Consider the following 26,615-nt stretch of genomic DNA (forward strand, 5'->3'; position numbering starts at 1 on the left):
GATTGTATACTTTGCCATTTAGTATAACCTCAATGAAAAATGGACATTTATTTTCAAATAGCATGTAGTTAGCTGCATTTCAGCCAAGAAATACAAAATATAACTTTTTAGTAGAATTATTCAACAAGTTAATGGAGGTCAAAATGAACAATGGTCACTATGCCTGGAAGCAGAAATAATAACTGCTGCTATGATATATGTCCTAGTATTGTTTTTTCCTTCTCTTAAGGAAGTTTATAATGATATTTGATATTTCTCTGTTTGTAAAATGTATAATAGAAGAGAGCAAGAGACAATGAGAAACAACTAGAAAGTTACTCTTTCCAGTATGCTACCAGAGTTAAAACTCATAAGCACTTTAGATTTCCTAAGTATAAAATAGTAGTTATATAGAATAAAGTGATCATTTCCTAAGATAGTCAATGCCCAAAGAGGAAATTAACTTAGAATTTCCTTAAGCACTATATGAAGTTTAAAAAAAAAAAAGAGGGTGGAAGCAGAAAATATAAAGAGAAAACAATTAATGAGAGGAGAGAATGAAAGCAAGACGAGAAACAAAACCAGCATATTCTACAATGAAAAAAGAAAAATAAAAGCAGAAAGTCCAATTTTAAGTAGCATTTTCTTCCCTGCAAAGCTCAACATGTTCTAAGTAGAAATGTTTGTTATTGTCTTTTTAAGAAAATAAGAGAGAATACTGAATAAAATAAAAAACCATTTTGCCTTACCTGCATTCTTATAAGTTTTGTAAAAATAGCAAAAAATGTAAAAAGTTGTTTAGAAAAGATTATAAACATTCTAAAATAAGATGAAAAATACATTAAAATATGCTCCCACACATAAATTACACATAACACACGTGTTACATGACAAAAACATGTCACACTGAAGGACTGCCATAATTCATCCTTCATATGTCCAATATTTTCATGAATATATAATTAGATGTCTTACAAACAAAAATAAAGGAACGTTAGCAATTATTTCAAGTATAGAATGATTTTTTAATAAATCAATTATTCGAGAGGCACTTTACCAATAAACATAAAACAAATAATAATTCAAAAATTATATTAAAATGTTCTGAACTGGAATACATTCCAAGAAGTTGGCAATATTCTGCTTTTGCAATCTGCTTTTCATCTGTCTAAAAAATAAACTGCTCCTGCATAAACAATATTTTAGTAACTGATGGGAGTTGGCAGCTAGGCTGAAGACAGCAATGGTATTAGCAACGATGACTGATAGCAAAATAGGGGTTTGCAGAAAGAGGAAAAAGTATACATTCAAATTTAAGGAATAGCTATTATATTTCAGATTCCTTTCAAAAATGTGGGATGACATATTGAGGTCAGCACTGATTAAAAAGATATATCTGCAAGGGAGCCTTTCACCTCCTCTGAAATCTTCAGAGACATTACTTAGAGATATGGTAACCTACCACTTCCTGCTGTGGGCACATCATGGCTGCCTATGGCTCAATTCCTCTAAACTGGGTTTGCCCATTGGAGGGTGTGGCTAATTAGTGAATGAGGCTGAAGGCTCAGTCATACTGAATGTCATGCCACTATGAAATCGTAAATCTCCCAGAGCAGAGCTGGAAGAGCAAGTTGGTAATACCTGGATGTAAAACCCTCAGTTTAATTATATGTCTTCCTCACTAATTTCCTCTAAACTATATGTATTGGGGCAGCCTATTTAACATCAGCTTTCAGTTAATTCCATAAACAAAACCTACTTTAAAAATACTAAAGACAAATGTATTACATTTCCTGGAAGGCCTTCTCAAAACATTTTTCTCAGGAATTTTTATTATGTACCTTGTCTTGAAAAAGAGATCACCTACTTATTAAATGGAAAAGTGAAAAGGGGTACATTTCCCCATATACCAAAGGAAAGCACTCCTTTCTAAAAGTTTGTAGAAATTTTAGCTATCTACTATCTGACTTAAAAGGAATGTTCAAATTCAGTCTCTGTAGCGGAGACTACTTGTTGCCTCTCAATACCATGTCTCCCCTCCTTTTTTTCACTAATAACCCCTGAGTGTAACTGAGATTATGGCGCCCAGTCATATGTTCCCAGCTTCCCTTGAGATTCATTGTTTCCTGTGACTGCACTCTGTCTTTTGGGATGTAATGGAAGTAATGAGTACAACTTCCAGGAGTTTGTCTTCTTCTTCCCTTCACCCCTCCCTACTTTGCATTACTTTAAAAAGAGCAGCCAACTCAGACGATACAGCCTGATATACCCAGGACACTAATATTTGCTCCTGTTGTTCCAGGGTTTTGTGGTCACCCTAAGCTGAGATTCTTAGATGGAAACCGTATTGAGGACAGCCAAATTACAAAATAGAAAAAGCCACTGCTAATTTGGTCTTTGCTAGAATGGCTAAAAGGGCAGACAATATAAAATCAACAACAAAATATCAGAAATCCTTGTTAAATTTCAAAATAAGACTCAATTGTTTCTTTCAGGATATCTAAAATCTAATGGGTTCTTAAAGATTTAAACAAATAATTTTAACAAGGAAGGATTTTTGTTTTTAATGCTTGGAAAATTGAAAGAAAGAAAGAAAGTGAATGAGCCAATGCCAGTGGGTGGTCAAATAAAAGCCAGTACAGCACATAGTTTTTTTTCTGAAGAAACCTAAGAAGGCTTCTTGGATGAAGTAACATTTAACCTGAGCCTTGAATAATAAATACGAATAATAAATATGAATAAATACGAATAAATTCAAAAAGCATCATAAAGGTACTAGGTAAAGAGATTAGCGAGCAAAGATATAAAGGTGGTGATGTGAATGACATTTTCAAGAAAGGATATAGGAGAGTATCAGGTGGGTAGGATATGGGAAACACTGAAACAAGTGTAACTGGGATCCAATTGTGGAAAAATTTGAATGCTATTCTAAGAAGTTTGGAGTTTCTTCTTCAGTAAGTTTGAAGCCACTGAAGTCTTCCCTGAATCTTCCCTGAAAATGACAGAATGAATTCAAGAGATGTCATAGTGCTCATATAACTGATTACATATAATTAATGAGGGGAAATAATTAATGATACATGGTGGGATATTTTCTAAATAACTAGCTGGTCTCCACCCATTTTCTGTTATCTCTTGGCCTTTTCTTATCCCCACTGCCCTCTTTCAGTCAGCTAAAGTATTCTATGCTTCTAAATTTCAAAAGCCAGGGTTTTAGGAAAACGTAAACCTTCAGGAAGAAAAATAGATTTGGGAGAAACCAGGAAGAGAAAAAGTCAGCCACTGCCTTCTCATACTACATTAATAGAAACATACTAATATTCCCCAAGAGCTGAGAGAAGAGAAAGAGGCACTGATCAGTCCCTGAGAAATGGGCCCTGTACTATTACTGCCCCCCCCCCCAGAACTCCCAGGAAATTCTGTAGGATCTGGGAGTAAAAGGACCAGGGGACTTGGTCCTAAGTAGAAGAATGTCAGATAAGAAATAGTTTAGGGGCCGGTCAAGTGGTGCAATGGTTAAGAACTGGCTTGGGATGCCAGAGGGCCCCGGTTTGGATCCCACATGTGAGGGCCAGTGACACTGCCCTCTACAAACAAACAAACAAAAAAAAGAAATAGTTTAGTGTTGCAGAACTAACAAGACCTTCGTCAACTGTAAGAATTCATCATGACTCCGCATGGGCAGGAGAGCTGAATGGCTCCCATAGGCTTAAGGGTGCAGAGAAATAGCAGACAGAAGTGGTGGACTAACTAGCAAGAGCCTTTCAAACAACAACTTGGAACTCTGCCAGGTAACTTGCTTGTTGCAGTGACCCAGGGGCATCCAGAAGATGGTACGCTGTGCAGATGTCAGCACTGCCAGAGGCCAAATGGGTCAGATTGTTGCACCCCCATCACCAACAACACTATGGCATTATGGAAGCCTTCTAGAACTTGGGTTCAACTCAGCAGAAAAGGTGAGGGAAGCCCTAATGAGAACAATTTTCTGCTACTCCAGAGAAACAGTTGCTCAAAACAGAAATTAAGTTCAGTTGCAGAAGAAGTTTAAATAAATAATTTTTGCTCACCTGTGTTTTAAGAATGATGGGTAATATTAGATCACCATATCGTGTTTCTGAAATGTCTAGCCCAGGAGACCTGAAAAGATGCTACTACCAACTATGATAGGTAATACAGTTGGAGAAGAAAATTACTAGCCTAAAAATTTTTTTAAATTCTGCCTCAATTAATGATGAGAATAATTTTCTTAAGAAATTACTCTTCTCAATTTCTTTATTTCTTTAATGAAAGACTATTGATTACATCGTCCCATGGACATTTTCTCTAAATCAAGTTAAATGAAAAAAGCAAATTAAAGTATTTAATAAATTATAATATCAGAATTTAATTACAAGTTATAGTGAGTGCTAAAATTAAGTTAAAATGAGTAAATTAAATGAAATATAAAATATGATTAAAAATTATAAATTATCCTTGCAAACTAAATGCCTACTTTTAATTAAATGTTTTCTGTTGAGTTTACTTATCAATATTACAACAATGTTGTTTTATAATCTTAATATAAAATTTTAACGACACTAATAATTACAGCTTATGAACAGCATGGAATTCAACCATTATTTACAATAGTTTTATTGAAGAGTATATTCCATGTGCCAAACCAGCTTACCAAGTAACTTGAAGGAAATTGAAGGGGAAAATGGGATTGTGGTGGAAGGGGGGAGTAGGAAGTAAAAGGAAAGAAGAGGAAATGAAAGAGGGAGAAGAGGAGGAATAAAAAGGGGGGGGGGAGGAGAAAAGGAAAAAGAGTAAGAAGATCCCTGCTATCTGAATGTGACTTTAGCAATAAGGACAATGAATCTCAAAATTTTGTCCAAATTCTCTACATCTCTGTTAACTTATACTGCCCAGGGCAGTGAGCATGCCCAGTTTCACAATGTCCCGCACCTCCCTATGAAGTGACTAAGAGAAAGGAAAGAGTCAGAACAGTCATCAGGGAGGAGGATGAAAGAACCCGCACAGAGAAACATCACAACTGTTGGGTCCCTCAGGACCTGAAGGAGGTGGGGGTAGCAGCACAGACTTATAACAGATCAGTATGCAGAAAGTACAGCCCTGGGGGAATTTTCCATTGGTCTGTAACCGCTGGGGGCAGGTGTTCCTTGTGGTCCTTATTATTGCCTCACTTGCAGTAGCCTAAGCAACACTCTACCCATTCCCACCTATTTTATCAATATCAGGGTGATTGTGAGACCTGCTTTTAGCTTTGAACAAGTAATATTTTGAACACTGAGTACTTAGAGTCAAAATTAAAAGTAAACTTCATTGATCTCAAGTGTTTTACATTTGCTGGCTCAGTAAAAACTAGTGTGCAATTAAATAAATTGTTCTGTTATTCAGAGGGCTGAAAAATGTTAAGTCCCAACTCTCAGTAATTATAATATAAAGAAAGCATATTTACATCAGGATTAAAACCTGGTTTATTTGTTTTTGAAATTGTACCCTTTTCCCCTCTTACTAGCCCATATGATTTACTTTTATTGAGTTAATGAACATAATTTTAAATAAAGAAGCATTGCCACAAATATTTACTGTAAGGAGGGTTGTTTTGCAGTGCATTCAAAGTTTAGCTCTACTATTTTTTCTATAAATATCATCAAAGACAGATATTTTACTCTTGTTATGTGAGTTCATTATGCAATTACACCACGAATTCTTTGGAAGAAAAGGACATGTTAGGATTCAAAGTAGGAGGCAAGTGAAAAAAAACACAGCACCTGATTCATTTGCAAGGAATTAGTGTCAATGATTGGTTTTAGAAACTTTAAAGAAAAAGAAATTCATATCAGGTTCTCTTTACAAGTCAGAAAATTTATGAGAAAAGGAAGAAAAAAGCATTTACGAGAGAACAACTTCATGCAAAATTTGTAAACACTTGAGATGCCAAAATATTTGGATTAGGGTGAACTATATGAAATTGCAGTATTTGACCATTTTTGACCTACACAAATGGAAACTTCGTGATTCACCAAATAATTACCTTCTGAAACACAAAAGCAAAGTATACATACACATGTACTTATCCCATTCAATTTAAAAATAATAATAATTTCATATTTCAAATGTCCCTAATAATCCCACTTACCAAAAGGGTGGGTCTCTTCCTGAATTATCAAGGCAAGGTTAATAAGAAAAGTAGTTTCATGTGAAGTCTTCCCCTGGAAACACCCAGATCTGTAAGCTAAGCTACCAGCGCAAGAAAGTGAATTCAGTCATAACGACGTTTGATCAACGGACCTCATACACAACCGTGGACTAGTGAAGTCCTAACATAGATGTGATAATGTCATAGTCATGGTAATGCCCTAGCAGTCCTAAGGTCGTAAAGCCATGCATCACTCAGGTGTTCGTGGTGATGCTGTTATAAAACAAACCTATGGTACTGCCAGTTGTGTAAACATATAGCACATACAGTTGCAGTAGAAGACTAAACCATCTGGCTTTGTGCAAGTACACACTATGATGTTTGCATAATGACACCTCTCTCAGAGCGTATTCCCACAGTTAGGTGATGCATGGCTGGATTTAAGATGTAAAAAAAAAAAAGATAGCTTCTGTATAATCACCTATTTTAGGGAATTCAACATTTCCTGCAGGAAAAGAGGTCAGAATTCCTCCAGCTCCTAATGCAGGATTCCCCCTCAAAGAACGTGGCTCTGACCTCCTGGGCTAAACTAGGAAAGAAGAAAGAAACTAAGTTCATTGGATGTCATCTTGATAAAAGGAGAATGCTTCCTATGAGAAAAGAAAATGATCCTGGGAAGAAAAACAAAGCCATAGAAAATGCAAACGAAACCACCCTGACCCTCCTTTCCCAGAACCTTCTAGGATCTGTCATTTCTCACTCATCTTTAAGAGCAAAGCTCTGAAGGAGAAAAGGAGATTGAAAGGAGAGATACCATTACACAACTAATATTCCCTAAACTGTCCTGCTTCATCTATCTTCTCAATATTCCCAGCACAATGTAGAGAAACACAGTGAGCACCAGGGCTCTACGAGGCCACTTCTGCCTGGCTTTGTGGTGTTGGGCAGCATAAAAAAGGTAAGAGGACATCCCTGAATTTCCAAGCCTTAGGATTTGTGGAGCTTTATGCTGATATCTTTTAGATGGCTGAGTTGTGTGTCGGTCTCGTGATAAGTGTTTAAAAGCTCAGAATGTTCCGCTCTCAGAACATTGAAACAATTAGCACAAATACTCTAAAGCCTTAAGAAATGAGTTATTCTAAATCTATTCTGAATCAGCAAATGCTCCTTTGAGCTGGGAGTTATATCTCTTCTTCATGTCAGCAATTTTGATGGACCCCTTTAAAAATGAATTTGTACTTTCTTGCCTTAAGTTAATAAGTCATGCCGTAGATGCTGAGGGACTTGGCAACACTGTGGATGAGCTTGAATTAGAATCAGATTATACTCGCTGTGTAATCATAGGAACGTTACTTAATATCTCAGAGTCTCATGTTTCTATCTCTAAGCATCTACCTCTTTGCTGAGTGGCAAAAATGTGTAATATATCCAAAATGAAAATCAGTGCCAAGAATCTCAGTTCTCAATAAATGTTACTTTCATTCCTTCTCTTTCTCTAAGCCAAACTCTACATATGCCAACCCTTTCCCCATCCCATCCCAACTGTGAAACATACCTTACAGGTCCGCTGTTGCTCAAGTTTGTGATACAAGGGGCTTTCTGTTCCTACTCCTACTGTATCCCACTCCCCAGACTATCTATGACACTGTCTCAGTGTCTCTAATAAGGATGTCAATTACCTGGCCCCAATCTACTATTCTCTCCAAACCATTTATGCCATATAACGGATTTCAACAAAAAAAGCAAAAAAAAAAAAAAAAGCCTGTCTCATGTTGACTGAAACAACTGAAATGGATTATGCCATAAAAGTTCAGAGATACGAGAGACTTTCAGAGCTGTTTGGCTTACCCAGACTCATTCTCTCTTCTTTTTCTGTTGTATACAGGGTCTGCTTCATCCCAAAACTATTTGTCCTTCGTCACAAGAAAGCTATCAGAAGCCATGGGGTTGCAGGTTTCCTTGGCACAGCCTACAGGAGAGACAGGCTCCTTCCCAGTCACAAAACAAAAGAACTTTGATGGAGTGTGATTGGGTTAAGTCAGGTCACATGGACACCCACTACTAATAAAAGTCACCTGGGAAACACACAGACAGCTTAAAATTAGATTATTGAAAAGGTACCACAACTAAAATGGAATTATCATGATTGGATAAAACTAGTCTCTGTTCTTGGAATGAGAGATGAAGTGGGGTGGGGCAGTCTCAGCTTCTTCTTGAGTTACAAGTGCTGACTAGGAAAGGACAGATACTGAACACCTGGGGTTCCACTAGACTAGAGTGTAAGTTAGATAAGCACCAAAAGCTCATTACACTTCTCCTGTGCCAGTGACTCATTGTGCTGATCAGGCCCAGCATTCAACCAGTTAACCTGGCTTAGCCTAAAGCCTTCTCAACACAGTATAATAGGAATAATCCTTCTAAGACATTAAACTGATAAATGTTTCATTCCACATAGTAAATCATTTTGTCCTACTCCCCATATCTACTAACCCATTGAATCAAGGGCATGAGTCCTCCATAGGAAGGGCTGAACCCAGCCAGAACGTAAAAAGTCATCACTCAGTTTTGTGTTTCCACTTAGATTACTGTTGATAACATAGCCAGCATTTATTGAGAAAGGAAAGGGTCCTCTAAGCTCCCAAAGTTTCACTTCACTAATCAAAAGCAAGGAGGTCTGAGTGTAAAGCTTCACTGGAAGCCATTGTGTCGAGAGACAGGTGGTAGAGAAAATGGAAAATACCTTCCCAGGTGAGTAAGATGTACTGCTAAAATTGGAGGCGAGAGGGAGGGGAGAGAAAGAGAGCAAGTAAAGGTCAAATGGTTTGCCTGCCTTCATATCCACCTCCACATCCCAGATTGAAAATCCATGATTGTAAGTAATGTGAAAAGCAATCAGAAAATTCTGGCCCAAGCAGAGGGCATCTTCCTAAAGAATAATTTAGAAAAATGTCAACAGCCTTAGGAAAGGCTTACAACAAAATAGAATAGCAACAGTGAAGTCAAAACTGCAGTGTAACAATTAAGCAGAGAGAGGCACTGGGAAATGATGTTATATACTGAACATTAGGATCTAGCTGTCCCGCACACTCTAGATGATACAGAGGATAGTTGAGGGTGCTGACTGGGAGCTCGCCAGGGGGGTGGCAGGGGTGAGGGCGGGTAGGGAGCGTAGCCACTTGGTGAAGGACAAGGTGACCCTGTAGCAGAAGACCACAGGGCAGGTTGCCCAAGGCAATAATAAAATGAGAACCACAGCTGGGCCTCAGAGAACCGGCAGTTCTCCCTTTCTCAACCCCCATCACTCCCCTACAGTGTGAGCTAATCCAGTCTATCCAATGTAGGAGCAATGGGCAGCGGAGGTGGCAGGACTGAGAGCTAGAACCAGAGGCGACCAGTGCAGGTTCAAATATGTCATGAAAGCCAAGCAGTTAACCAGAAATGGCAAGGAGTTGTCATGCCTGTGTTTACCCTGCTCCTGAATTCTAGAAATCACAGCTGGGCATGCCTACTCCTGCAAATCCATCCCATCTGCTCTCCCCATGCTGGCCAAGCTCTAGGACACTGGTCTCCCTTTACTTGACTTACACTGAATGAAATGTTCTTCCCCTGACTCTTTGTGTGGCTGGCTTCTCCCATCATTCACGTCTCAGTTTGCTGCAGTTTTGTTTTTTGTAAAGATGTATTTCAAACCAAACCACCATGCTTTATGGTGAAGCCTTTGATGCATTCCCATTAACCTTCACTAAGAAGAATTCAGAGATGCCCACGATCACATTATTATTTCACTTCAACTAAAAGTACTAGCCAAAGCAATTGTCAAAAGAAATAAAACACAAATATTGGCAAGATGTAGGCATGATTATGATATGCACTTAATATATTATATACTCAGAAAACCCAAGAAAATGTAAAAACTTTTAGACGTGATAAGAAAATTGAGTATGGTGGTTGGCATACAGAACAGTACCATCTGTATATACAAGCAGTAACCATGTAGAAAATACAGTGGGAGTCCTTAGCTAAGATTGAACAAACACAACTAATCTTGCTTTCTCCTGAACTTCAGCAAAACCATACCAAAAGGAATTTTTTTAAGAGTATAAACTCACAAGGATAGGGAACAACAGAGAGAAAACTCCAGTGAAAGTATTAAGAGCTATAATGCAGATGAACAAATGATAACCCCCTCATGAATGCCAAACCTCAAATCAATAGGGAAAACTGAGAATTTACCCATTTTATACAATAGAATCCTCCAAAGGCACAAAAGCAGAAACCATGGAGCAATCTGCTTCTGGTCATATCTCTGCTATATGTCAGTACCTGTTATTTTAACAGTTTATTGATAATGTTCACCTGACTAAAGTATATAATTCAAAGGTTTTTTAGTATATTCACAGAGTTGTGCAACCATCAACACAGCCTAATTTTAGAACATTTTCATAATTACAGGTGTCAGTTTAAATGGCACCTCTTTTCAGATGTCTTCCCTGATTATCCATAGCCAACCTACAGCCCTTATTCCCTGCTTCTTTTCTTCAAGCACTAATAATGATTTGCAGTTGTTTTACTTAGTTATTGGCTTCCTTGTTTACTGTCAACCGTTCCTATTAGAACCTAAGGTCCAGTAAGATGAAGTTTGTCTCTGTTGATTACCTTTGTAGTCCCGCTGGTAGCACAGTATAGGATCTGGCACATAATAGGTGGTCACTAAAAACATTCGCCGAGGAAATGAACCAGTAAGACATAATGACAGCAGAGCATGACATGAGCTCTGTGGCATCATGGGGGACCAGTTGTCAAGAGCAACATTATATTGCACTGAGCGGGAATGGGACAGCAAGCAGGAGGACACTGAGCAGATACCCCAACTGTCTACCTCGTATATGGACTGAGGAAACCCTTCAGGTTCTTGGGCAGTTAGGGACAGTGGGAATGGAAGACCCCCCAAGAAGAAAATACTACCACTAATAAGAGTGGCCAATCTCTTGCAATTAATTAAACAAATAAAACAATATGACAGTATATGCAGCTCATGCTAGCAAACTGTTCATATTCCTGACACTAACACATCAAAATATGCAAAGTAAATGTTCCTTTGATGTGTCAACCCCATAACTGGTAATGTTAATCAGATACTGAGTACCGGGTAGGAGCTGAAATTTATACCCCCATTCTGACACTTACTAGCTATGTGACTTTGACCAAGTTACTTAACTGCTGTGCACTTTGATTTGTACATTTGTGAAACAGACATGTTAATAGTAAGGGCTGTTGTGAGTACTAAATGAAAATAATCAGGACAGTGTCTGTCATATACTGAAATGCCTTGCAAAAGTTACCAAGGAGTTGTAGAAATAGCAATAGTCATCATTATAGTGGAGGAGGTGGTTGTGGTGGTGGTAGAAATAGTAGTAGGTAGTAGTAAAATGATAAAAGTGCAGCCAGTCATGCCTGTTTTATGAGGCAAGACAGTCAGATTTAGCTCAGTGCCAAGCAGCATCAGATACAAAGCGCTAAATTAATGCTGAATTGACTTGTGCTCGCAATGTTTCCTATCATACTGCAAGGTGATTTGACACAATTGATTTTTCCTCAAGAACTGAGTGCATCAGCAACTTTGTGGTCCCTGTCATTGGCAAAGTGATTCCAAGTACCATATTCCCCCATGTATAAGATGCACCCTTTTTAGAAAAACTTGGGGTCTAAAAACTGGGTGCATCTTATATAGTGGTTGTAGATTTTTTTACTTGCATTTCCTGCTTTTTCGCACTTCTTGTCTTTGCATTCATTGTTTCTCACTTGTTACCGATATATTATAGTAGGTTACGTTTTGCCACGTTCTGCCCAGAAATGGCTCAGAAAAGAGTTTCGTACAGTGCTGAATTCAAGTTAAAAGTGATCCAGTTTGCAAAAGTGAATGGAAATTGTGCTGCTGAATGTAAGTTTGGTCCTCCTCCAACTGAGAAAACAATCCGAGACTGGCTACAGGAAGAAGAAACCCTACTGAAAATGCCACAGCAGAAGAAGGCCATGAGAGGCAAGTCAGCAAAATGGCCAGATTTAGAGAGGGAATTGAAGATATGGATTGAAGAGCAAAGGGCAATTGGAATTCCTGTGTCCACAAAGATGGTTTAGCATGAGGCAAGAAGAATTGCTGATGAAAAAGAAGTTACTGATTTCAAAGGAGGACACAATTGGTGCTTCAGGTTCATGAAATGGAATGGACTAAGCATGCATACATGCACCAGACTTGCCCAAAAGATGCCTGAAAGCTATGAGCAGAAAGTCCTTGAATTTCATCGTTTTGTCCTTCAATGTCAGAAGACACATCAGTTTGAGTTGGGACAGATTGCAAATATGGACGAAGTCTCCCTTCAATTTGATGTCCCAAATAACAGAACTGTTGATAAGAAGGGGGTGAAAACTGTAACTGTGAAGACAAGTGGACACGAAAAGAGCCATTATACAGTTGTTCTAGCTTGTTGTGCCGATGGAACCAAGCTGCCTCCTATGCTGATTTTCAAATGCAAAACAATGCCAAAAGAAGACATTCCTTGAGGAGTGATTGTCCACATTCATGACAAGGGTTGGATGGATCAGAATGGGATGAAGATCTGGTTTGAGAAAGTTTGGAGCAGGAGACCAGGTGGGATCTTATGCAAACCTACCCTATTGGTGCTTGATCAGTTCAGGGCACACATAACAAAAAACACAAAGAAGATTGCTGCAGAACAAAAAACAAAACTTGCCATCATACCTGGAGGCTTGACATCCCAGTTCCAACCACTTGATGTCAGCATTAACAAACCCTTTAAAGCTACCATGAGAGATGAATGGATGGAACCAATGGATGAAGTCTTCTGGGGACAATTTGACACAAGTAGGAAGAGTAAAGAAACCAACTATAGGAGAAGTTTGTATCTGGGTGAAAAGATCCTGGGATAATATCAAGATTGAGATCATTGTCAAGTCATTTAAGAAGTGTGGCATTTCAAATGCCATAGATGGAACTGAGGATGAGGCAATATATGAAGACAGTGATTCATCATCAGACACTGATGAGGACAAGCTAATGGTTGCGAGTTTTGATAGTGAGGAGTTGTATGAATTTTATGATGAATAAAACTTGAGTTCAATAACGTTATGTAATACTTTTTTTTTTTCAAATTTCGGGCCCCAAAATTAAGGTGTGTCTTATACATGGGAGCGTCTTCTACATGGGGAAATGTGGTAATTCATTCTCAACTTTGGCCCAGAAAGTTTCCATGGGGCAGCCATATTCCTATGTATGTGAATGTGTATGTGCCAGAGGTGACATGCATTGGACGGTGTCTCCCTGTGCTGCACAAAGAACATGAGAACGTCATTCTTTTAGAAAGAAAGTAAGAAAATAGTGGATATTCCTGAAAAAAGTAAGCCATGGTAGTCATAGATTAGGAGAATAATTTCTTTTGATAAGTCACCAGAAAGCATTAAGAAGATCTTCAATGCTTTCTCTTCAAAGTCAAATGAGAGACGCCCTCATTTAGCTTTTCTGTTGACTTCACAACTGGTTTGTCCAGTGGGGTCCACTGGCCCACATGTATTATCTAAGAAAACTGGAAAGCAGAGTGAAAAAAAATGGTTTTATCTTATAATCTGCGTCAAAATCAGCGGCAGAATCAGGGCAAGCGACCAGGTCCAAACAGCAGGGAACAAGGCAAGTCACCATATTTGCTGTGTATAGTGTGCTCCTGTGTACACTATGCACCCACGTTTTTGGCCCAAGCTTTTAGGGAAAAAACCTTTTGTTTTAATTTTTTAATTCAAATTTTTGTTTACATTTAGGTACTTGTGTTTTGTACTATAAACGAATTGTACCATTTATTTTTTAGCATATTATGGTACAAGAAACTTTATGTAACAAACAATTAACAAAACACAAGAATAGACACAAGGTATAAAGAATTTTTTGTACACGTAACAAATGTATATTTATGCATCATAGAAGACCAACAACTCTTCATCGTTGGCAAGTTCATCATAAGTTCAACAAAACCATTTATTGTGTTCCAGGGTATTATTTTGCATATGGCTATCATTATTGATTTCTAGAGTTACACTTTAACTCATAAGCATAAGTAAAAGAATTTAAAAACATTTATATAGATATGGAACTAGTACTACCCATGTATAACGCACATCTTTATTTTTCCCTCACAAATTTGGGCAAAAGAAGTGTGCATTACACATGGCAAAATACAGTATTTAATTATCCAAGGGGAATCAGGAGAGACTTCTCTAAAAGAAGAGGTTTTCAGCATAAACAAGGGCAAGTGAGCTGACTTCAAGTTAAAAGAGAATGTGTTATGTAAAAGTCTAAAGCAGTGGTTCTCAACCTTCCTAATGCTGCGACCCCTTAATACAATTCCTCATGTTGTGGTGACCCCCAACGATAAAATTATTTTCGTTGCTACTCTATAACTGTAATTTTGCTACTGTTAAGAATCATAATGTAAATATCTTTTTGTTTTCCGATGGTCTCAGGCGACCCCTGTGAAAGGGTCATTCGACCCCCAAAGGGGTCACAACCCACAGGTTGAGAACCGCTGGTCTAAAGGGTTATTTCCCATTTATGAAACAAAACACACACTAGTGAACATTCTGAGAATGGTAAGTGAAATAATGTTAAATGCTCAAGATAAGCACAGAGCAGAATTATACAACTTACACTGTGAGAAGACAAGTAGTAAAGAAAGTAATGATAACTAGCTCTTATAAGATGCCTGATCCTTCCACCTTTGGCTCTTCCTAAAAAATAAAATTTCAAGCTCATGTAGGAGAGAAAATTTCCTCCAAATCACTCCTGTGATTTGTGTTCACAATATAATCAAGTAAGATGAGGTCATTAGAGTAGGCCCTAATCCAATATAACTGGTGTCCTTATTAAAAAGGAAATTTTGACACAGTCACATGAACAAAAAGAAATGTGGCAAAGGAAGCAGAGATTGAAGTTATGCAGCTGCAAGTGAAGGAATGCCAAGAATTACCAGCAGCATCAGAAGCTAAGAGAAAAGCATGCCATAAAGTCTCCCCTAAAGGCTTCAACAGAGCATTGTCCTACCAACACATTAATTTTGAATTTCTAGCCTCCAGAACTGTGAGAGAATAATTTTTTATTATGCTAAGCCACCCAGTTTGTGGTACTAGATTAGGGCAGTCCAAGCAAAATGATTCACATCCCTTCTCTATTTTCAGCCAAATCCTTTGGGTAGAATGGAACTTACCCCTGACTCAAGGAAATCGGCAAAGTCCATCTCCTTGGCCATCTGTTTGCTTCAGGAATAAACATACGATTCGACAGGAGCCAATAGGAGTTGAGGAGATATTTGTTGAACTTCTGGGCGTGGGGGGGGGGGAAGCTCCTTCTTCCTTTTCCTGAGTTGCTACCAAAACTCTGCTTTCCTGTTGAATATGGAAAAGATTGTTTCAGCCCTGGAAATGGCTGGCAGCCATCTTGAAACTCTAAGGTGATAACGTTTACATCAGGATGTCAACGTTATCATCAGGATCACGTTGGCATCAGGATCAAGAAAACAAAGCAGAGACATTGAGGAAAAGAGTCAAACTTGGATCAAACCAAACTCTAGCTGGAAGTTTCAGTTATAAGAACCTGTATTATTTAAATCAGTGAGTTGACTTTTAGAAAAGCAACCATTTAGATCTTTACCTGATTTCACTGTCCTCTTAAATACACCATCAGGCACTCGATTTGTATTAACAAAGACTGATTTAAGATTCCTCTCAACTTCACTAAATTTTAGACAGGCTTCTTCCCAACTCTAGGTCCCTGGCATCCCTTTACCTAGAGCATTTACTTTAGAAAACTTCCTATTGTAAATTCTTTCTCTGCCCCTTTGAGATTCTTTCCCTGTCCCTTTGAGTACATCTTTTTAAAAATTTACAACCCAGGAATGTCTTTCTCAAGGACCTGGGAGCCCTCCTCTTGAAATGTAATCATCAAAGGAGACAGCACCCCTATCTCCCAGTCTCTGTGGAAGGGTAGGAGCTTAACTTCAATAATCACCAATTAGCGAGCACAGATAGTCTAACCACTTTGGCCAGCATCCCCCCTGACATCTTCCAACGATTTCCAGGAGCTCACCTCAGCACTTAAAACACAGCTGCCTTTTATTCCAGGGAAGTCAAGTTCAATCTCTGTACCCCATTGCAATTGTACCGAATAAAGTCTTTCTTGCTCGTTTAACTACACCCAGTGCAGTTTTTCTTTTGTATCTCCGGATTGCCTCTACACTACATTGTGTTTTAGAAAACCAGGGACTACATAAAATATTCAAAATGTTCACAATAAAGTGTTTTGCGAGTGTACCTTTAGTCTGACATTTTTCTGAGTAGCACATAATACTAGCTTGTTTCGGTGAGTTGAGCAGCTTCAGGTCCTCCCCCAGAGAAGGGGCCTGCCATTACCAGGATAAATAATGTCAGCAGTACCTTCCCATCACACCTTGGATCTTTTCTAGTTCATTTTATGCTCTCAGTTTCCTTCCTCTGGCTTCCTCTCACGCCCTTGTCTCTTATCACTGAAGCTTCCTCTCTCCCACAGCCAGGTTTCCTTCCAAGTCAGACCACCTGAAGGTCTTTTCCTTAATTATAGGAGGATAATCAGCTACACCCTCTCACACTGAGGAGGCAGACGGCTTCAAACAGGAAATGTCTTCTGGTGAAGGCAGTCCAATTTAATTGTTAGGAAAGCATGCCCAGAGGCCAAACACTGTGGTGTGTTTCACTCTGAAGTATTTCTCGAGTAGACACAAGGCTCTAGGTGAAATTCTCAACTAAGGGGAAAAAAAAGCCCTTTTTTTTCTTTAGTTTTGGTTTTACAATAGTAACATTTAATCAAGTAAACATTAGAATTAGTCTTTCAATTAAGTGTTGCTCAGATGGCATTGGTAAGCCCTATCACCCAGCAAGAATGTTACAAGGAGATAATACAATTAGCCTTTAGCCTTTAACTTGCTGGCTTCCCCAGGCCACACCTTCCCACCTGATTATCTGAGTGCTCTGTTTCTACTTAGACTCCCTACATTTTTCCAAGCTCCCATCCAGAGTTTTTTAACTTCATGAAAGAATCATCAGGGAAAAAACTATTATATAACACAGATCCTCCTCCTCGGACCTAAGGAGACTCATGCTGGGATTGTGGACAGAATCAGACGCTTTCTCTATTTTGCTCCTCAGAGGGATACTGAACCAGCTCAGCACCAGTGGCTTCCAGTGTCTCTCACCTTCCAATACTGGGAGAGCTCAGCCCTGCTACCAGCAGTAATGAGCGAGCCACCCTCTAATGGGTTTTGTGAATGATAGTGATATGATCAGATTGTTGGTAATAAATAGATTCGGCTGTACTGTGGAGAATGCCAAGGAGGGGACAGCAGGAGACTAGGAAAGTCGGCTATCAGGGTGATTATCAGTCCAGTTATGGGATGAAGAATGTAGTAATGGAAATTGCAGTTCATGAGGAGATTTTGGTCAGAAAAATCAGTAGGATTTTGGGGATGATTGATTGGATCATCAATGGGAAGGGTTAGAGAGTTGGAGATTTAAAAAATGACGCCAGGTTTCATGCAGAGCTACAGGGTAGAAAATAATAGCTGACATTCATGGATATTTTCTATCTGTCTGACACTGTTCTCAGCCCTCTACATATAGTCTCTTCAATAAAACAGAACTTTGAGGTACATATGACTACTATTATTCACATTATACCAATTAGGCAGCTGGAGCACAGAAGATAGTAGTTTGCTCTAAAGCATGTAGCCTGTAAGTGTTGGAGCCAGGATTCGATCCAGCCACACTGCTTCAGAGTCTATACTTCTGACTTCTATGACACTCACTGAGAGGGTGTTTCAAAAATAAGATGTTGAGCTCTGAGTAGCGTGTTTCAAATGCTTTGGAGACATCCTAGGAGAGATGTTACACAAGTCATTGAAATATACAGGACTCAGCCTCAAGAGTAAGCACTAGATGGAAAGCAGAGTTTAGCATGAAACCAAGTGGTTGATTCAAAAAATGAGATTGATGGCCCAAGGAAAGTAGAGAAGAGAAGAGCAAAGCTACGAGACTGAGTCCAGAGGAACACCAATATTTGAAGGGTAGATACTACAGGACAAGTTGACAATGTGGGTAAAAGAAGCTTATCGAGAGGTAGCAAGAAAAGCAGGAGAGTGGTGTCATGAAAAAGCCAGAAAAAAAGGGGTCAACAGTGACCAATTCTACTGAAACGGAGGTGTCTTTTGTTTTGATGTGAGAGAACTAAAGCTATGTAAAGGCTGGTAAGAATGGAGACATTACCGAAGGATGGGTGAAGGTAAGGACAGAGGAGATGAGCAACAGACCAAGCCCACGACAGTGTGTGCCAGAGGGGTTGGTCTGGTCCACAGGGGAGGAAGATCCTAGGTAGGAAGGAATAAAAGATGGGAAGGAGGATTGGGCAGGGAAGTCAAGGGAGGTATTTGAATTTCGTAGCAAACATTTCATTTTGGCCTCATGGTTTTTATATCTTCTAGTAAGGTGGAAAGATTATCAGTCTCAACACATGCCAGTGAGATTTTCTACATCAGTGACTCTATTTTTGTTATTGAGAATTCCAAACAACTTTTAGTTTTGTGGGTTATATTTATCTATATATTTACTGTATAAGAAATTAAAACTGACACCTTTCTAAATGTTTATTTATCACTCTATTTAAAATAATAGTAAAACTGTTACAGATTAATATGAGAAAAATTTTATGGAAAACAATATATACTTTCCAAACAAAAAGTAATTTAATGACAAAGAGTGACATTGTTTTACATTTTCTTTACAAATCTCTTTAATATTGGGCTTAATACAAGATAGCTGGATTTTCATATATCCTTCTGCATTCAATTTGTTGTAATATGCTACATGAAGTCTAGTAAGCATGTTATGTCCTAGCCATGCCAGACAATTGTGTATATTATTGTTTGATATAACTTAAAATGGACAAGTGGTAGTTTCTCAAAGACTGGTTGTAATGAGGAATCTGAAATCACATCAATGCACTTTTCATATTACACTAAAATCCATTCATCTATCTTTGTCCAGTCCTATTAGATTATGTAAGGACAGGAATAAATATAACTAAATGGTTATACTTGGATCAACACTGTCCAATTAGATTATGAAACTGGAGACACTGGAAAAGGATGCAAACAAGCTATCAGTCAATAAAAGAGCAGAAATTAGAGATGCCAGAACAAAGTAAGTGGTTTGGAGTGAGGGTGAGAGGTAGAGTCTAAATGCATTAGAAGAGGGGGTTCTTTGCAGATGGAATCAAGGTAAGATGAGTAGGGTAGGCCCCTAATCCAATATAACTGGTTTCCTTATAAGAGGCAAATGCTATATGAAGAGAATGACATACAGGGAGCACACTGTGTGACAACATGCAGAGATTGGGGTGGTGCAGCTGCAAGCCAAAGAATGCCAAGGCTTGACACCTCCCACCAGAAGCTAGGAAGAGGTATGGAAGTGTACTACCCAGAGTGTCAGGGGGAGCATGACCCTGCTGACACCTTGATGTCTAACTTCTAGCCTCCAGAACTGTGACAAAATAGATTTCTGTTGCTTTTAGCTATCCAGTTTGTGCTACTTTGTTACAGCAGCCCTAGAAAACTCACACAGATGGAGTAGTAGAATGTATTATATTCCTAATGACTCATTCCTCCTTTCCATAAGAAGAATCCCACATCACTAACTATTGCCATGTGACTTTCAGTACCCATCATGGGAATGAATATACCTCACTGTTCCATTCAAATTGATCTGGATCACATGACTTGCTTTGGCCAATAGAATGTGAATAGAAGTGACATATGCCTGAAGCGGGAGCTTTAGGAACCACTGGATATTTCTATTCACTCTCTTGCTCCTTTCCCTCTGCCTAGATTATGGCAGGTCCCATAGGGGCTGTTCCATTAGCCTGGGGCTGTTCTTTAGCCTGCTATAACCAACCTGAATGCCGCATAAACACTGTTGAAAGCTATAGAGATATGGGGTCATCTGTCACTGCAACTGAACCTAGAGCTTCAAATCAATTCCAACAATTGAATTCCTCTCCCCTCTCCATCAGGCCTAGTGTTTTATTTATCAGATTGTCCTCGTAATCATTAAATAATTCTATCTGTGAAAGTCTTTTCATTATGCTCTAGTACTCTTCTGCTTACTGCAAGAAAATTACCTCAGTTTCTTTACTGCATAAAATTTCAATAATATAAACCTAGCTTACAATTTCATTAAACTTATCAGTTACATACATATTGATGTAATGTTCTAGTTCTATTTCTTACATGAATGAAGCCATGGCTTTAGCTGTGGGTGGGGGATGTCGTACATGGAGGTAAGAGCTGAGATTATGAGGAGGACCAAGTTGTTGTACTTCCATATGACTGTGGCCAGATTTTTTAACTTCTTAGAAACTAGTTTCTCAAATTTGCAACAGGGAATTAATACTGCTTAATATCTGAGGAGAAGCTCTCAGACAGTTGAATGAGTAGAGGTAGATTTTTAATATTATATTCCAAGTCCAGTCCTAATGAACTAAGACAATAAATAGACAATATTTGTGTCCTCCCAATATTCGTATATTGAGATGTATTTCCCAATGTGTCAATATTTGAAGGTGAGACCTTTGGGAGGTAATTAGGTAATTAGGGTGGAGCTCTCATGAATGGGATTAGTGCCCTTATAAAAGAGACCCAAGCAAGCTCCTTCACCCTTTTTGCCATTTGAGGTTACAGCAAAAGAGACAGCCATCTATGAACCAAGAAGCAGTATCACCAGGAAAGTGATGTGCCAGCACTTTAGTCTTGGACTTCCCAGCCACCAGAACTATGAGAAATAAATGTCTGTTGTTAAAGCTACCCAGTCTATGATATTTCTGTTATAGCAGCCTGAACTGATTGAGACAGAAACAAACCTTAATGGCTCATGAGAAGATGGATCATAGGATATCATATGACTTTTATTCATTCAACAAATATTTATTGATAACATACTATGTACCAGGCATTTGTCTAGATGCTATAGATACAGCTGGTAAAAAGGTGAACAAAACCCCACTCTTGTGAAGCTCATATTCCTAAATGATATGTTATTTATTCCTATGTCTATTTTGTCATGAAGCCTTGACTAGAGGCTTTAGTTGTTGTTAATTGGTACTGCTATTTTTTAAAAAGCACAATACTATCTCTTCTAACGTAATTCTAAGGCTCCCATATTCCATAATTTGTCAACAGTATAATGACCATAAGTAATATCAATACCCATTTAGAATTACATTAACAGCACAGATTTTATGGTCCCTGAATGGATATAATCAACAATGGAAAAATGTTTACTAAACATTAATTAGTCTAGAGACATTGATGATAGTTTACCATTCATATAATGACAGACTTATAGACAATTTGAAAGAAATGTCGCTTTCTTTATTCAAATGGTGGAATAGTGCAATAAAAACAAGACATTTGTCTTCAGATGTGCCTTCTCTTATCACTACCAATGCACTGGGTCATTAGCTCCAACACTGAATAGGTTGTCACTACCCCATTCAATTTAATTAGTGTACCAGATAATATATAAGAGCACACTTTGTAGCGCAGTTCATAGTCGATAACGTCTCTTAAAAAGAGAGAGCATTTGTCTTTCTCTTTGAAGGCTACAGAGAAGAAAAAAGTATATATGTGTGTGTGTGTATATATATATCTATATCTATCTATCTATCTATTTATAGATAGATAGATAGATAGATAGATATAGATATATATTGTATAAATAAATATATGTATTTCTATATATGAAGTCAAAGAGCAAAGGTCATCATCTCTCTAGAAATTAAAGATAATCTCACAAACAGCAAATATGTCCACACAAAACCCAAATGTGTCAAGAGTCTTATCCGTTTTTTGTTTTTTTGGGTTTTTTTAATCACAGTAAGCAGGACAGAGCATGGCATTAGCTGGCCTGCCGTTTTTTGTTTTTTTGGTTTTTTTAATCACAGTAAGCAGGACAGAGCATGGCATTAGCTGGCCTGGTGATCATTTCATCCTTCTTGATACAGGATTCAAACCCAAATAGTTAAGCAATACACTATAACATTTTCTTGTAATGTAGGCTGATACTCTGTCAAATTGAATCAATATTGAAATCATATCCTTAACACAAAAGAGAAGATGTGTTTCTCACAGTGATGGTGTAATTCCACCCATTAAAGGATTTAAACTAACTCCTCTGCTGAATTCATGAAATCTTTAAATCTATCTTCAATCTGTATTGACAGGCAGTTATTACAGAAATCACCTGGATATACGAGCAACAGGGAATGTTTTCATATTCAATATGAAGTACTCAATGAAGTACCAGCCATGTGTCACACAGAGTGCTAGGTCCTGGCACTAAGATGTCACCCAGGCTTCAAGTTGCTCAAGATTTAGTAGGAGGGACAAATAAGGGGAATTGTGGAGAACTGGGAAATAGTTTTGCTATCCAAGAATTAGGCTTTGAAATCAAACAAGGCCTCATATTTGAACAATTTCCTGTAGTACCATGTGAATATTGACAAGTGATGTATCAAATCAGAAACATGCAAATTCCTATTAAAATAGTAGAAAGACTCCTAAATTAGAAATGCATGATTAATTTAAGGTATTGTGAGAGAATCAAAATCTTGAATAAGTGCCTGTTAGATTGTTAACATTAAATTAATGGTACTATTAAATTAATATATCGAGCATTTGGTGGAGAGATTGATTTTGAATGTACCACCATCCACCATCCTAGAATAGACTTTTAGGCAGCCCTGTTTAATTTGGATTAAAATATTAAAATATGTAAAGCCAGAATGCTTAGAGCAGAAGAAGGAGGAAGAATGGCTCTGCCCCAAGATGAGCTATGGTGTAAAGTCAGAGTCAAGTTGTAATAGTGTGTACTTCTAACTGGTGAGGAGTCATGTGCGGAAATCCAAAGCTGGTTAGACCACCTCACAGCTTTTTACTCTGGCCAGTTGTCTGGCTAAACTGCCAATGGTTCAGCTCTTCCTACAGGAAATAAAAAATGAATTGGCCAAGTAGTCACAAATATCTGATTTGCATGATAGCTAAATTTCTCATTTTAAGTAAATAACATGATATCCTGGCTTGTTTCTCAGCATGAGTTGCAGTATCGCCAACATATGTCTATTCTGGGACCCTGATTCAATGAAGTCCCTGGCCCTGCAAAGCCAACTCTAGCCTAAGATAAATTTACCAATAAAATGCGACCTGGTACGGACTTGCTTTGAACAACATGACACCTCCCATTCTGACTGTAACTAATTGGACCAAGGACTGGTATCCAAACCACAGCAGGCTATCGAGAGTCTTAGCACAGGTAGGGGGTGATAAAATACAGAGTCTGTCAGACTTTTTTTAGTAAATCTCAACATAACTGCAAAAAGAGTCAACAGATATCAAGATGGATAACAGTGGAGAGATACAGAAAGAATGTAGTAAACAGAAGCCAGAGGCAATGGAAACAATACGGCAGCAAAAGTCATAAGTAAACAGAATACATAGGCTGGTTGGTAGTGACGGACAGAGGCCACATTGCAGAGGTGCCGTAAGCTGGAGAGGATGGCTGCGGCTGTAGCCTGCACAATATCCTGGTCCTCCTTGGGACCCACCTGCAGTTGTGGAAATAATTCCTTGCCTGTTATTTCTGTACCCATCCTTCCCAGAAAACCCCACTAAGCCAGGTAGCTAATAGTGATTTATTTCTTGCCACATGGAAAAGCCTAACATAATTTCTAAAAACATCAAAATATAGACCTCCTCACTGAAACTTTTTTGATTTTCACAAGGCTGTTTTTAAAAGATGATAAAATGGTTTCTTATGTTTATGTGCTAATGTATTAACAAGAAAAAAACCTTTTTCCAATGAACACTTCTTTGATATTTTTTCAACCAAACCAATAAACACATTTTCACAAATGTATGACCAAATGAACCAAAAAGCCCAGAACTGACTAGCTGTCATAAACAGAAAATTATTACTTGTCATATGTTCTGGAAACAAAGCAAAGTGATCCAATTGAATCATTTTCCAATCCATGAGATAGAGGATACATGATGTATTCTGTCACTGTTGATTAATAGAGTTTATACATTTTTTGAGGCTCAGTAATTTGATCCAAGTATAATAATTTAGCTCAATTTATTCCTGTCCTTATATAAAACTGTTCTATTCTCATTTCTGTCACCAACTGAATCCCTTGTCTCCACTTTCCTTGAAACTTTAAATAAAAATCTAATCTCTGTGTAGTCCTGCACTAACCACTAGACTTATCTCAAAATATAGAAAGGGAAGGCTCTCCAATGAAAATTAATAATTTTTTTTACAAAAGCTTGACCACTAGCTAAAACAATAGACTTAATGGATAATAGCTGCAGAGACTATACTAAATAGTATATAAACTGTATATGAAAGTGTGTTGGGTTTTTTTTTCTCCAAAATGGAGAAGTTCTATGACAATGCTGGTTATTTACAATAAAATAGAAATTTGGTGTAAGGGGGAAATCACTGTAGACTAGAGTTCACCTGGAAAAACTTCTTGGTGAATATGATGAGTATAGGGTTGAACTTTGTCTGGCAGGTAGAGCAGAAGGCAGACCATCTCAGGCCATGGGCTATGGAGCCAGGCAAAGGTTTTATCCAGGTGCAGGGGTCAGCATGGAAACAAAACAAGCTAGGCAGTGGGGTTCATTGGTGAGAGATTGAGAACACAAGGCACAACTGCTTGAGCCCATAAGAATCATGGACCCTGAGCAGGAATAAAAGTGGTTTCAGGAAGAGAGATACTGCCAGCAGCAGGGGCTGCTAGGAGACCACTGTAATAATCTAAGCGCAACATGACAGGTGGCCAGCGTATACTCAGTGGACTATGGCAAAGGGCAAATTAAACAGACAGAATGAGTGAATGATTGGGAATTAATGGATTAGGTGATAGACATGAAAAGAACTGAAGATAAAGATAAACCGACCTCTTACGCCTAGGCCATCAACGTTTGAAAGCGAGGGCGGGAAGTGAGGGAGATGATGCATTGGTGTGAGGAAACTGTAATTTTGAAATCAGCAGAGAGCTAGCCTGGTGGATTGGGACATAAGGAGGAGGGAAGTGTGTCCTGGTAGGTGATGACCACATGAATTCAGAACCATTCCCGTGTGCTCACCAGCCACATACATATGCACGTGTTATTTGGTAACCTAGTTAGGCTCCAGCTCGTATCCATGATACCAGTTAGCAGCATATAGCACAGGTCCAGAGAGCAGTAGAAAATGCTTGTGTCAAACTTGTGCCATAGCATGATGATAAACTTATTAATAAGAAAATAGTGCACACATGCATCCCGTACATGAGACTCAAATAACAATACTGCATTTCTAAAGACACTAGAATTTTCTGCTCAGAACAAGGAACACTGAACTGCCCCTCATTCCCCCAATTGCCCACCATAGAAACTGATTAGCATTTACCACTGTTTGGGCAGTTATTTCCTCTGAGCCAAACTCCCAATTCAATCCGTTGCACTCTCCCCAGATTCCCCCATCTTCTCTGGGACCTGCTTGGCTTCATGCCATCACCCCCTCAGTCTTAGAAACTGGGACTGCTGTGCTCACCTGTGTGTTTGATCTTGTCCCAATCTCTGAATCCAGTACTATCTTAAAAGCAGGTAGAACTTAAATTGCTCTAGGCTAACAATTCTGTGGGTCAGCACTACATCTCAGCTATACTGCCCATCTTGTTTTGACTTCACATGCAGAGGACATTTAAGCAACAGGACACTTGCCATCATATGTGAGAACCAGCCACCAAGCCAGGCCACTTGGTCTGAGGTTCTGTCTTCTCCTTCCCTGTTGAAATTGTTTAGAGCTCTAAGTCCCACCCTGATCACAAATCCTTTTATCTGGGTCCCCAGTTATTAGCGTGGTATTTGTGGTAAACTTGTGCTGATGACAAGTAGGTATTCCATACATATGTATAAAACAGTTGCCTTTTGAAGGCATTACTCAAACAGGATCCTCTTCTTCTCACTTTCAGCTTCATCATCTAAGTTAAATCTTATTTAATCTAGTATCAAAACTTGAACAAGAAAACAGTACATATGACTTCCTTTTAATGTAACTATAATTGCAACACAGAAAAGTTGTATGTGAAGAACTGAAAATATAAATATGAGCCCACAAATATCTGTAGAACTGTTTTTTTTATAATTCACCCTTTCACACCCTAAAAATCTAAAATTTGACTAATCCTAAAAAAACCTTTAGATTAAGAACATCAAATCTGAATGTTTTCATCGTGAAAAAAATCATTCTACAAAATATACTTATGAAAAGTTTAGTGCCTTGAGATTGCGACAACTGCTCTAAA

The sequence above is a fragment of the Hipposideros armiger genome, unplaced genomic scaffold, assembly GCF_001890085.2.
Source record: "Hipposideros armiger isolate ML-2016 unplaced genomic scaffold, ASM189008v1 scaffold_156, whole genome shotgun sequence".
NCBI classification, from domain to species: domain Eukaryota; kingdom Metazoa; phylum Chordata; class Mammalia; order Chiroptera; family Hipposideridae; genus Hipposideros; species Hipposideros armiger.